The sequence below is a fragment of the Oncorhynchus mykiss genome, chromosome 6 (genome assembly GCF_013265735.2).
Source record: "Oncorhynchus mykiss isolate Arlee chromosome 6, USDA_OmykA_1.1, whole genome shotgun sequence".
Taxonomy (NCBI): Eukaryota; Metazoa; Chordata; class Actinopteri; order Salmoniformes; family Salmonidae; genus Oncorhynchus; species Oncorhynchus mykiss.
In genome coordinates, this window is record NC_048570.1 from 67,944,496 (window position 1) to 67,957,549 (window position 13,054).

General features: G+C 42.0%; 1 protein-coding gene across 6 annotated transcripts in view; it reads right to left on the reverse strand.

Annotated features, from left to right (window-relative positions):
- The window catches only part of LOC110526411 (E3 ubiquitin-protein ligase Arkadia), a 50,490-nt gene extending 41,349 nt beyond the window's left edge, over nucleotides 1-9,141 (reverse strand). The window contains exon 1 of one of the 6 annotated variants that reach the window (XM_036980797.1): nucleotides 9,018-9,141. The gene's annotated coding sequence lies outside the window, so the exon portion shown is untranslated. Of the gene's footprint in view, nucleotides 1-1,437; nucleotides 1,462-8,649 lie in introns of those variants that run through there. The other 5 variants (XM_036980800.1, XM_036980802.1, XM_036980796.1 and 2 more) reach the window with 5 other exon arrangements.
- Between the last annotated feature and the right edge of the window lie 3,913 nt (nucleotides 9,142-13,054).

Sequence of the window (13,054 nt, forward strand, 5' to 3'; positions counted from 1 at the left end):
TCACAAGGTCCTTTGCTGTTGTTCTGGGATTTATTTGCACTTTTCGCACCAAAGTACATTCATCTCTAGGAGACAGAACGTGTCTCCTTCCTGAGCGGTATGACAGCTGCGTGGTCCCATGGTGTTTATACTTGTGTACTATTGTTTATACAAATGAACTTGGTACCTTCAGGTGTTTGGAAATTTCTCCCAAGGATGAACCAGACTTGAGGTCTACAAAAATAATTCTGAGGTCTTGTCTGATTTCTTTTGATTTTCCCATGATGTCAAGCAAAGAGGCACTGAGTTTGAAGGTAGGCCTTGAAATACATCCACAAGTACACCTCCAATAGACTCAAATGATGTCAATTAGCCTATCAGAGGCTTCTAAAGCCATGACATACTTTTCTGGAATTTTCAAGCTGTTTAAAGGCACAGTCAATTTAGTGTATGTAAACTTCTGACCCACTGGAATTGTGATGCAATGAATTATAAGTGAAATAATCTGTCTGTAATCAATTATTGGGAAACTTACTTGTGTCATGCACAAAGTAGATGTCCTAACCGACTTGCCAGAACTATAGTTTGTTAACAAGTAATTTGTGGAGTGGTTGAAAAACTAGTTTTAATGACTCCAACCTAAGTGTATGTAAACTTCTGACTTCAACTGCATGAAAGCTGGTGGTTCCTTTTAACATGAGTCTTCAATATTCCCAGTTAAGAAGTTTTAGGTTGTAGTTATTATAGGACTATTTCTCTCTATACCATTTGTATTTCATAGACCTTTGACTATTGGATGTTCTTATAGGCACTTTAGTATTGCCAGCCTAATCTCGGAGTTGATAGGCTTGAAGTCATAAACAGCGCTGTGCTTCAAGCATTGCGAAGTGCTGCTGGCAAACAGAGGAAAGTGCGGTTTGTATGAGTGCTTACGAGCCTGCTGCTGCCTACCACCGCTCAGTCAGACTGCTTTATCAAATCATAGACTTAATTATAATATAATAAACACACAGAAATACAAGCCTTTGGTCATAAATATAGTAAAATCCGGAAACTATCATTTCAAAAACAAAACGTTTATTGTTTCAGTGAAATACGGAACCGTTCCGGATTTTATCGAACGGGTGGCAACCCTATGTCTAAATATTGCTGTTACATTGCACAACCTTCAATGTTGTGTCATAATTATTTAAAATACTGGCAAATTAATTACGGTCTTTGTTAGGAAGAAATAGTCTTCACACAGTTTGCAACGAGCCAGGTGACCCCAAACTGTTGCATATACCCTGACTCTGCTTACACTGAACGCAAGAGAAGTGACACAATTTCAGGCACCACATTGACTATATGCAACGCAGAACAAGCTAGTTAAACTAGTAATATCATCTACCATGTGTGGTTAACATAATCACTATTTGTTTTTTTATAAGATAAGTTTAATGCTAGCTAGCAACTTACCATGACACCTTGCGTAACAGGTGTTCAGCCTGCCACGCAGTCTCCTCGTGGATTGCAATATAATCGGCGTCCAAAAATGCAGATTACCGATTGTTATGAAAACTTGAAATCGGCCCTAATTAAATCAGCCATTCCGATTAAACCGGTATACCTCTAGTGTGTGATTGTCAAACTAACATGTTCTATCTAATCAAACTGTCAGAGTAGCTAGCAAGCAACAAGATATGCCAAATAGCAGTCTAAAAACCAGTTGAGAGCAAATAAATCAGATTTGACCCTTCAGACAAGTCGCAAGAGGATTTGAGTCACTTCAAACTGCCAATGTGAACACAGCTTTAGTGGCATAGGCTCTAAGAATGCACACATTATTGTAAGTGAAGGTTCTGTTCTGTCTAATCATCAAACACATGAATTTACTGTTAGTAGAGCCCTATAAAATCCACGATGCGGAGAATGATGGCGGAATCACCGAATCCAGACATTAAAACGGAATTCAACAATATTCAAAAACATTGAAATTAGTAGGGAATCAAGTAAATGTACTGAAAAGTAATAAATTTGCCTAGGTTTATCATAAGACAAAAACAGAATGCATCAGTGATTTGTATTTCCTGCAACTTTCTGAAGAGGCAATGAGAATGCCCGTCTGTGTGAGGTGCGAGCGTCTGCCACTTTGTGTAGCCGTTAGCGATGATGCTAATTCAAACTTGCCTTCTGATGTAAAAGCTCTCCCAAACTTTCTCAATTAATGTTAACTACAAAATAGCCTATGCTTACCTGCCAGAATGATATCGTGAGTATTTGTTTAGCAAACTCTACCATCATGTCTGCTATAATAACAGCATTCTCTTGCTTGCTGCTCACTTGAATTAAAGGTTAACTACACTCCAAAATATAAATATCTTAGATTCTTCCCAGACCTAAGGAATTGTCTCCTGGTGTGGTTTAAGCATTTTTGTGGACTTAGGAAAACAACATATTTGGATGTTCTATAAAAACGTGTTGTTTTGAGAGCAAAAAACTAACAAAAACAGGAAAATTTCAGAAACCTGGGAAAACAATTTGAGAGAGAAAAAAACTGGGCAATTTTTTTTTTTTAAACAGATTTTATAGGGCCCTACAGTAGCACATCTCAGGCAAAGATATATTAAAGCACCCAGCAAGAGTGGTCAGGTCACAGTCTTTAGTCAGCCACCAATTGTGCAAATTCTCCCACTTAAAAAGATGAGAGGCCTGTAATTTTCATCATAGGTACACTTCAACTATGACAGACAAAATGAGAAGAAAAAAAAATACAGAAAATCACATTGTAGGATTTTTAATGAATTTATTTGCAAATTATGGTGGAAAATAAGTATTTGGTAAATAACAAAAGTTTCTCAATACTTTGTTATATGCCCTTTGTTGGCAATGACAGAGGTCAAACGTTTTCTGTAAGTCTTCACAAGGTTTTCACACACTGTTGCTGGTATTTTGGCCCATTCCTCCATGCAGATCTCCTCTAGAGCAGTGATGTTTTGGGGCTGTTGCTGGGAAACACAGACTTTCAACTCCCTCCAAAGATGTTCTATGAGGTTGAGATCTGGAGACTGGCTAGGCCACTCCAGGACCTTGAAATGTTTCTTACGAAGGCACTCCTTCGTTGCCCGGGCGGTGTGTTTGGGATCATTGTCATGCTGAAAGACCCAGCCACGTTTCATCTTCAATGCCCTTGCTGATGGAAGGAGGTTTTCACTCAAAATCTCACGATACATGGCCCCATTCATTCTTTCCTTTACACGGATCAGTCGTCCTGGTCCCTTTGCAGAAAAACCGCCCCAAAGCATGAGGTTTCCACCCCCATGCTTCACAGTAGGTATGGTGTTCTTTGGATGCAACTCAGCATTCTTTGTCCTCCAAACGCGGCGAGTTGAGTTTTTACCAAAAATATATATTTTGACATTCTCCCAATCTTCTTCTGGATCATCCAAATGCTCTCTAGCAAACTTCAGACGGGCCTGGACATGTACTGGCTTAAGCAGGGGGACACGTCTGGCACTGCAGGATTTGAGTCCCTGGAGGCGTAGTGTGTTACTGATGGTAGGCTTTGTTACTTTGGTCTCAGCTCTCTGCAGGTCATTCACTAGGTCCCCCCGTGTGGTTCTGGGATTTTTGCTCACCGTTCTTGTGATCATTTTGACCCCACGGGGTGAGATCTTGCGTGGAGCCCCAGATCGAGGGAGATTATCAGTGGTCTTGTATGTCTTCCATTTCCTGATAATTGCTCCCACAGTTGATTTATTCAAACCAAGCTGGTTACCTATTGCAGATTCAGTCTTCCCAGCCTGGTGCAGGTCTACAATTTTGTTTCTGGTGTCCTTTGACAGCTCTTTGGTCTTGGCCATAGTGGAGTTTGGAGTGTGACTGTTTGAGGTTGTGGACAGGTGTCTTTTATACTGATAACAAGTTCAAACAGGTGCCATTAATACAGGTAACGAGTGGAGGACAGAGGAGCCTCTTAAAGAAGAAGTTACAGGCCTGTGAGAGCCAGAAATCTTGCTTGTTTGTAGGTGACCAAATACTTATTTTCCAACATAATTTACAAATAAATTCATTAAAAATCCTACAATGTGATTTTCTGGATTTTTTTTCTTCTCATTTTGTCTGTCATAGTTGAAGTGTACAGGCCTCTCGTCTTTTTAAGTGGGAGAACTTGCACAATTGGTGGCTGACTAAATACTTTTTTGCCCCACTGTTCAGCAAATAATGCAATCATATTCAGTCTGTTGCATTCCATTCGTTGACCCTGAGATCCGGATGTTACACAACACCACACGACGTGAGCATGCAGCACTATAAGCTTATTTAGTGATCATAAAGTGTGTTAAAATCTGCACCAGGAAAGTAGTGTAGAGTGTAATTTGATGTGTGAGCATACACTAGAATGCAAACCTACTGCAAAAGCCAGTCAGTCAGTGAGTGCCTGGGGTGGAAGCCACTTCCCCCACCCATTGTTTGGACAAGAGTGATTCTAGAGTTGTGGATGTTACATTTGCATGCAAAACCACAAATTTAAAATATCTCACAGAATGGACAAAATATAAATTAAAAGTTTGATGTGTTGGTCTATAGTACCCTTTGGGGGGAGTGTATACAGTATTGGCATGTTGGTTTCACTTTAAAAGGACAACATTACTTTCTCAGGTTGACCTTCCGCTGGAATTCTCCATATGCATATTAAACCCCATTGACCCATGGGTAGGTAGAAGCCTGCAGGGAACAAGGATTGTGTGGGTGCTTGTCTTCAAAACAGCAACTGAACCCTGAGTGGGTCAATCAATCATCACAGTAGGTAGGAAAGCACTCAAATCCTGCATTTACCCAATATAAACTGAGCACACCTTCCAGCCAAAGAAAGCACAGGATGGTGTCGAAACCCTGCCATGTAGGCTGGCTGAGGACTGAAGTCAGATTTAATGCCGGTAGGGCTGGAATCCAAACTGACAAGTTTCCTCATGAATCCTTCACAGCTCGAGGATTCGTGTAACCCTGAGTTGACTACCATTAAAACACGATATCCACCTCACAAACTAGACAACAGGAGAGGGTATTTGGCCTGGAGCCCTCAATGTGTAGCCTAGCCTACTAAAGCAAACTAACATTGACAGTAGCACTGAACAAATACCTGATACAGTATTCATGAAAACACTCATGTATCATGTCTGTGTTTCCATCTCATGAGCAAAGAGAAAGAAGAAGATGCCGCAGGTGGAGACTTCTGGGAACTAGGGCTGGGGCGTTCTGAGATACCCGCTCCCTGGGTTCCGATGTATAACTGCTGCCAGAGAACCAAAGCCCCAAACCATGATCCTCTGAGGCTCCCCCTGTGAGCCACTGATGAGCTCCTGTGCCACAGAGCAAGCAGCGCATGACACTCAGCAACACAGCAGCCTCAGTGGACAGCCACCTTGGCAATCAATCCCCCCTGGCACCAAGGTGGAGACATTTCAGAGGAGAGGGCGTTTATGGTAAACTGCTTTAATTCATTCCTTGAGGAGCACAACACAGATCTATCTTGAGCTTCACAGTACACCGTTTCAGCAATGGCTGCAGAAAAACCAAATCTACCACCAATGCAAGGACACACAAATAATGAACCTTTCCCAAACCGTTGCCTAATATATCTTTTACTATTTTTAGTGCAGGTTTGTGTTCTGTGCAAGGTGTGACTAAAATTGTGAGGTGTATCAGAACTCATTATGCAGTACCTCTACCAGTCAATAATTGTAGAAAATGCCACACCAATGCAATGAACTGCAGAACAGGAAGTTACACATTCTTGTCTCTACAAAAGGTAGCCAACATGTTAGCCAAGAAACAAAAAGCGCACAGCTTTGAGTAAGCAGGCACAGTACTTCATACATTGCCGCTATGACAGGCCCTTCTGAGAAGCTAAAATGTCATCCTCCTCACAATCACAGGGATTATTCTATCTAATGTCGTATGACACAACCAGCACTGCTAACATTGACAACATTACATACTGCAAAGGGGATGGAAATCCCCTAATGCGCTGACAAGAACGGCCATTTGTATAAACTCATTTTTGCTTTCAAAGAAGGAACACCTAGACAACCTTTGAGTGATTAAGCATTGGTTTCCTATATAGTGCGCATGGTACTATATACTAGATCCTTGATAATTTTAGGAAATGGCAGAGCACCGTTAAAATTCTATGAGCTAGAAATAAACTTAATTGTAGCTACACACATTCCCTTGTAACTATGGCAGCTTCTAAAACCCACTGGATGCCTTATTGCAGAGCAGTGGCACAGTTATAGAATGATAATAGTGGGGCCCATTTCAGCATTTCCCCTCAGCACATCAGCATGGTTGTTTTTTTGTCAGTTTTAGTTTGACTTAATAAAAACAGTGATACATGACTGTTCATCAGAAGTCATCACGTCTGTTCTGCCCACAGAATTGTAGTAGTATTGAAATAGGTCTACATCATGGCACTATTATGTCAAGCCTGTATTTGAGATGTCCAAGCCTTTTCTTATAATAGCTCGCCTGATTTCAGTTTGTGACAAAACAAGCAAGTATAGTGTAGAGAATCATTGAACCATCTAAACCGCTGTGAAATATATGTTCCATAACTAAACCTCTAGTATTTTCAGCTGCTTGAAGCTGGTGTACAAAACCAAAAGTAAAAGACGCAAAAACTAACTTTAATAAAGTAAGCATAGAAATAGAACACAGAACAGAGCTACCGCTTCCAAAGTCCCGTTTCCACTGGCACTTGAAATTTGGGCCAGATTCGACCTGGATCGAGGGAAACCCGGGCCAGCGCAGCCCAGTTTCACAACTGGCGCCAGCTCAATTCGAATTCGGGTTGGTGACGCCATTACTATGCAACCACCAAGTGGATCAATGCTGGATGCGGTTACGTTTAGCTAGCTTGTTGCTGTTAGCTAGCACATGGACAAGCAGTACTGCAGTAGCTAGACATAACACAAATTACCATAATAGCTGGGTCCTTTATTCATTATTACACTACACAAACTTTTATGATAACTGTCAGCCCTCAAATGCTAGCTATCTAACCTTAGCTAGCAAATCAGAGTTGAAACAATCTAGATAACGTAAGCTAGCAGGAATTCTTGCTAGCCAAATAGCCAATACCATGGTGCGCAAGGTAGGAATTATTAGTTATGCTAACAACGACGCTAACGTTTAGTTAGCCAACGTCAGCAAGCTAAATACATGGTTGGCTGGCACTGGCAGGAGTATAGGGTAACGTTTGTTACAGCATGGTGAAGGTGAAAACAATTATTCAACATTTTGTTCGCAAGCGACATCAGCGAAGCCAGCTGCAGTCACATATTGGGTACCTTGCAACATGACATAATTTATAATTTCTGGGGGGAGTGGAAATGCAATTTGAGCTATCCCACCAAGGCCAGCCCAGCCTGGGTTGAATTGAAAGTGCCAATGGAAACGGGATTTAGTGTTTCTTTTAATGAGAATGACAGATTTTTAACTCATATTTCTATGTGAAATTTTTCGGGTCGCCCAAAAAGTTACACATTGCAGCTTTAAATCAATCCAGTGATGTGTTATTGTTCTCCAAATTGTGACTGAGATGGGTTGTCTTCTATCATAGATAAAGAGTGGCATCAACGCAAAAGTAATGGCATCAACATCGTGAACACAAACCAAAACATGTAATGAGGGAAGAATTATTGGTGCTTCTTATACTGTAACAGTGCAGAGAATTTAGGGCAGGATAATTAAAGATTGACTGGTCCCAAGTGTACACATCAAGTTTCCTAACAATTAGTCATTCGGTTGACAAAGCTCTCCTTCATACGATTTTTTATATTTTTCTGACAGTATTTGCCTAATGTTTTCTGGCTTGCACTAGGCCTCAATCTGAGATATTTCCTAATTTGGTCTATGGCTCTTTAGGTATGTAACCATACTAATTGTACAAGCCTGTCTATGTATTTCATCTTTATACGTAATGCATCAAGACTACAACAAAAGCCATTCCAGATTTCGAATGACTGCTGCAAATGTCTTAAGCATTTTGTTTTCTTTAGCAATATTAACGTAAGTCAACAAACCTAACACGCTACCAGGCTGATTTGACAGCGCAGTTCCATTACTTGAAAAGAATGTGATGAACATTCATCATCCTCCTCTCTGATATGTCTGTCATAGATACAAAACATTTTGATGTTGCTCAACGTTATCCAGCACTAGTAAGCTAACGTTGAATTAAGTCAGTTATTCGTGTAATTGTCTTATTTGGTTAACTTAACGTTCGCTACTTGGGTTACGTCTGAGTTCATCGTAAAATGTAATAAATAAATGGCTATAGTTACATGGCCTTGGCTAACTAGTTTACTTAGTTAGCTAGATGGAAGAGCTGCAAAGCTTCACAATCAAATGTTGGGTTTCTAATTAACTCGCTGATAAGATCATATTTGCTAATAACCAATGTAGCTAGCTACCTAACTCGTTAGCTAGCCAACCCCAAAATGGCTCACAACAAGACATTTTAGCTACTACCATACCAAGCTAACATTAACTACTGAATCTTCAGAGCAAACAATAGCTTGCTAGCTAGCTACAGTACGCTGGCTACTGTCTGGTCGTGTTAGCCAGCTAACGTTGTGAGAAAAACAAAGACAGTTATCTAGCTAGCTATATTGACTCAACACATACCTGTACTCTCTTGAAAGTGGGCTTCTGTGTTATTTCGTGGCTCCCTTTGAATTACATATGCTCTGGATGAACTTAAATAAGGGACACAAGTAAATCGCGATCGAACGAGTCACCGGGTAGTGAAACTGACAACAGGAACAAAATCGAAGTGGGCCCGTGGCAATACCAACGTCGTTACAAATCAGCGCCTGGCTAAAGACCCGAGAGAAAAATACTTGCTATTTTTCCTGGCTTTATATGGCATATTAACACGCTACGCAATACATAATGTTTTTTCTACGATAAAACACACATTCCATTCTATTTGCCATCAGGGCCCTCGATGAAGTCCCCATTCCTGCCTCTTCGAGGCGACCACTGTTGTTTACCCAGCTCGACTCGTCCGTTTACTCTCGCTGGCACCTAGGTTGGGTTGCTGGACTTGTGTGAAGCTAGCCACAATAAGGATTCGCCACAAAGGTGCCTGGAATTTGCGATTCGCCTTCAAAATAAAATGTCCCCCCATTGAAACATGCAAACGGATACAAATAGTGGAATAATGTCATATTTGGAATAGATCCTGCTTAACAAGGTTGGAATGTTGTTAATTAAATCCAACAAAAGACAATAACTAGTTAATTTGTCCAAAACGAATTTAAGTCGCACTGTGAATGTATTAAATTTCAGAACAGCGTTGGTGACATTCGTATATGCCCTGTACAGCCTTATCTATTGATGTTGGGTCCATGAAATGGGGTATCAGCCTTCTCGTGACACCCACAGAACACAACTGTGAAGAGTCTACACACATATTAGCACTTATTGCGGGTCTTTGACACCGGTGTGAACTGACACACATTAGCTCACCAGTCAACCTACTATATGTATTGGCATTGATATTGCAATGTACAGCCTTACCCATGGATCTTGGGTCCATGAAATTCTACGTCGCAAATATTTCTGTAAACTCTTCAGCGTTGTGTTCTGTGGGTGTCACGGAGTAGGCTGATACCCCATTTCATGGAGCCAAGAGCCATAGGTAAGGCTATAAATAAAATCAAACTTTGTCACATGCGCCGAATATTTTTTTCCTTTTTTATTTTATTTAACTAGGCAAGTCAGTTAAGAACAAATTCGTAGGTACAATGACGGCCTACCGGGGAACAGTGGGTTAACTGCCTTCTTCAGGGACAGAAAGACAGAATTTATTTTACCTTGTCAGCTCGGGGTTTCGATCCAATACAACAAGTGTAAACTTTACCGTGAAAAGCTTACTTACAAGCCCTTAACCAACAGTGCAGCTTAAGAAGAGTTAAGAACATATTTACCAAATAAACGAAAGTAAAAAATAATTAAAAGTAACACAATAACATAACAATAACGAGGCTATATACAGGGGGTGGGGGCAATGTAATAGTCCTGTAGCCATTTGATTAGTTCTTCAGCAGTTTTATGGCTTGGGGGTAGAAGCTGTTAAGGAGCCTTTTGGTCCTAGACTTGGCACTCTGGTACCGCTTGCCTGTGTGTTAGCAGAGGAAACTGTCTATGACTTGGGTGACTGGAGTCTCTGGCAATTTTATGGGCTTTCCTCTGACACCACCTATTATATAGGTCCTGGATTGCAGGAAGCTTGGCCCCAGTGATGTATTGGGCCGCACGCACTACCCTCTGTTGCGCCTTAAGGTCAGATGCCGAGCAGTTGCCATACCAGGCGGTGATGCAACTGGTCAGGATGCTCTCGATGATGCAGCTGTAGACTTTTTTTGAAGAATTGGGGACCCGTGCCAAATCTTTTCAGTCTCGAGGGGGAACAAGTTTTGTTGTGTCCTTTTCACGACTGTCTTGGTGTGTTTGGACCATGATACATCATTGGTGATGTGGAAACCAAGGAACTTGAAACTCTCGACCCGCTCCAGTACAGCCCGTTGATGTTAATGGGGGCCTGTTCGGCTTACCTTTTCCTGTAGTCCACGATCAGCTCCTTTGTCTTGCTCACACTGTACATTGCAATATGAATGTCAATACGCACAATAGGCTGGATAGTGAGGTGATATACCACAGTTAAAGTCCCACAAGAAGAACAACAACGCTAATAGTTGTGTTCTATGGGTGTCACGACTAGGCTGATATCCCAGTTCATGAACCCAAGATCAATAGGTAAGGCTGTACAGTGCATATAAGTATGCCCCCAACGCAATTCTGAAGTCTAATACATCCACAGTGCGATTTCAACATTATTTTTTGTTGTTGTGTCAAATTAACTACTTATTGTGTTTTGTAGGCTGATACCCTATTTCATGGACCCAAGATCCATAGGTAAGGCTGTAGGCTACATTGCAATATGAATGACCAATACGCACAATAGACTGACTGATTTCCCACAGTCAAAGTTTTGCAATAAAAGCTATGACGCTAATATTTGTGTGAACTCTTCACAGTTGTGTTCTGTGGGTGTCACTGAGTAGGCTGATACCCCATTGCATGGACCCAAGATGATGATCCATAGGTAAGGGAATACATAGCAATATGAATGTCAATACACAGTAGGTTGACTGGTGATCAAAATCCCAGTATATACAGATATTGGTGATAGTGCACGATAGCTATGTCAATATTGCGAGCCGTGAGGAGTAATGGCGGCTGGTAGAGCTTTTTGAGTTGACGCGACATGTCGGCAAATTCAAGATAGAAGAACCATTTAAACAGTTTGCTATTACAGCGGATGAAGGTGCGGAAAAAGCGTGGAGATGTGGGAATGGACAGCGAGGAAGAAAGAAAGCAGTTGAGTGTAGAGGGAAGCTGTGTGGTGAGGAAGATTGGCATCAAGTACAAAAATAAAAAACCGCAGCCGGTAGCAAAACATTTTTACTTGACGAGAGTGAGGATGAATTACCTGCGTCGCTGACGTGATCGTCCTGTCCGGGTTGGCGCCCCCCTCGGGTTTGTGCCGTGGGGTAGATCTTTGTGGGCAAAACTCAGCCTTGTCTCAAGGTACTAAGTTGGTGGTTGAAGATATCCCTCTAGTGGTGTGAGGGCTGTGCTTTGGCAAAGTGGGTGGGGTTATATCCTGCCTGGTTGGCCCTGTCCGGGGGTATAGGGCCACAGTGTCTCCCGATCCCTCCTGTCTCAGCCTCGTAATTATGCTGCAATAGTTTGTGTCGGGGGTGCTAGGGTCAGTCTGTTATATCTGGAGTATTTCTCCTGTCTTATCCGATGTCCTGTGTGAATTTAAGTATGCTCCCTCTAATTCTCTTTATCTCTTCTCTCGGAGGACCTGAGTCCTAAGACCAGGCCTCAGGACTACCTGGCCTGATGACTCCTTAATGTCCCCAGTCCACCTGGTCGTGCTGCTACTCCAGTTTCAACTGTTCTGCCTGCGGCTATGGAACCCTGACCTGTTCGCCGGACGTGCTACCTTGTCCCGGACCTGCTGTTTTCGACTCTCTCTCTCTACCGCACCTGCTGTCTCTAACTCTGAATGATCGACTATGAAAAGCCAACTGACATTTATTCCTGAAGTGCTGACCTGTTGCACCCTCTACAACTACTGTGATTATTATTATTTGACCCTGCTGGTCATCGATGAACGTTTGAACATCTTGGCCATGTACTGTTATAATCTCCACCCGGCACAGCCAGAAGAGGACTGGCCACCCCTCAGAGCATGGTTCCTCTCTACATTTCTTCCTAGGTTCCTGCCTTTCTAGGGAGTTTTTCCTAGCCACCGTGCTTCTATCAAATTGCTTGCTGTTTGTGGTTTTAGGCCGGGTTTCTGTATAGCACTTTGGCCTAAAGAGCAGGAACCCAGACTTCACCAAATAAATCAGAAATACAGACAGTGTCATCCTGCAAGAAACATGGTATAGAGGAAATGGACCCACTGGTTGCCCTCTAGGTTACAGGGAGCTGGTAGTCCCATCCACCAAATTACCAGCTATTACACAGAGATCAGACGTAACCCACTCTATTAAATTAATCAAAACAGGAACATTTTACATTTGGCTAGAAATTCTAAAGGAAATTATCTCAACAGAGTAAAATGTCCTCCTGTGTGCTACCTATATCCATGAAGACAGATTCTCCATCCTAGAGGGAGAGGTCAATCATTTCCAGCCCCTGGACACATGTTAGTGTGTGGTAACCTAAATGCCTGAACTGGACAAGAAGATGACATTCTCAGTACACAGGGGGACAAACAGCTACCTGGAGGTGACAGTATTCCCTCCCAAATATGCCCCCCTAGACACGACTACGACAAAACAACCAACAAAAATGGGTCACGAGTCTTGCAGCTCTGTTGCACGCTGGGTCTGTACATAGTCAATGGTAGGCTTCAAGGGGACTCCTACAGTAGGTACACCTACAGCTCATCCCTTGGCTGTAGTTCTATAGATTACTTTATCACAAACCTCAACCTAGAGTCTCA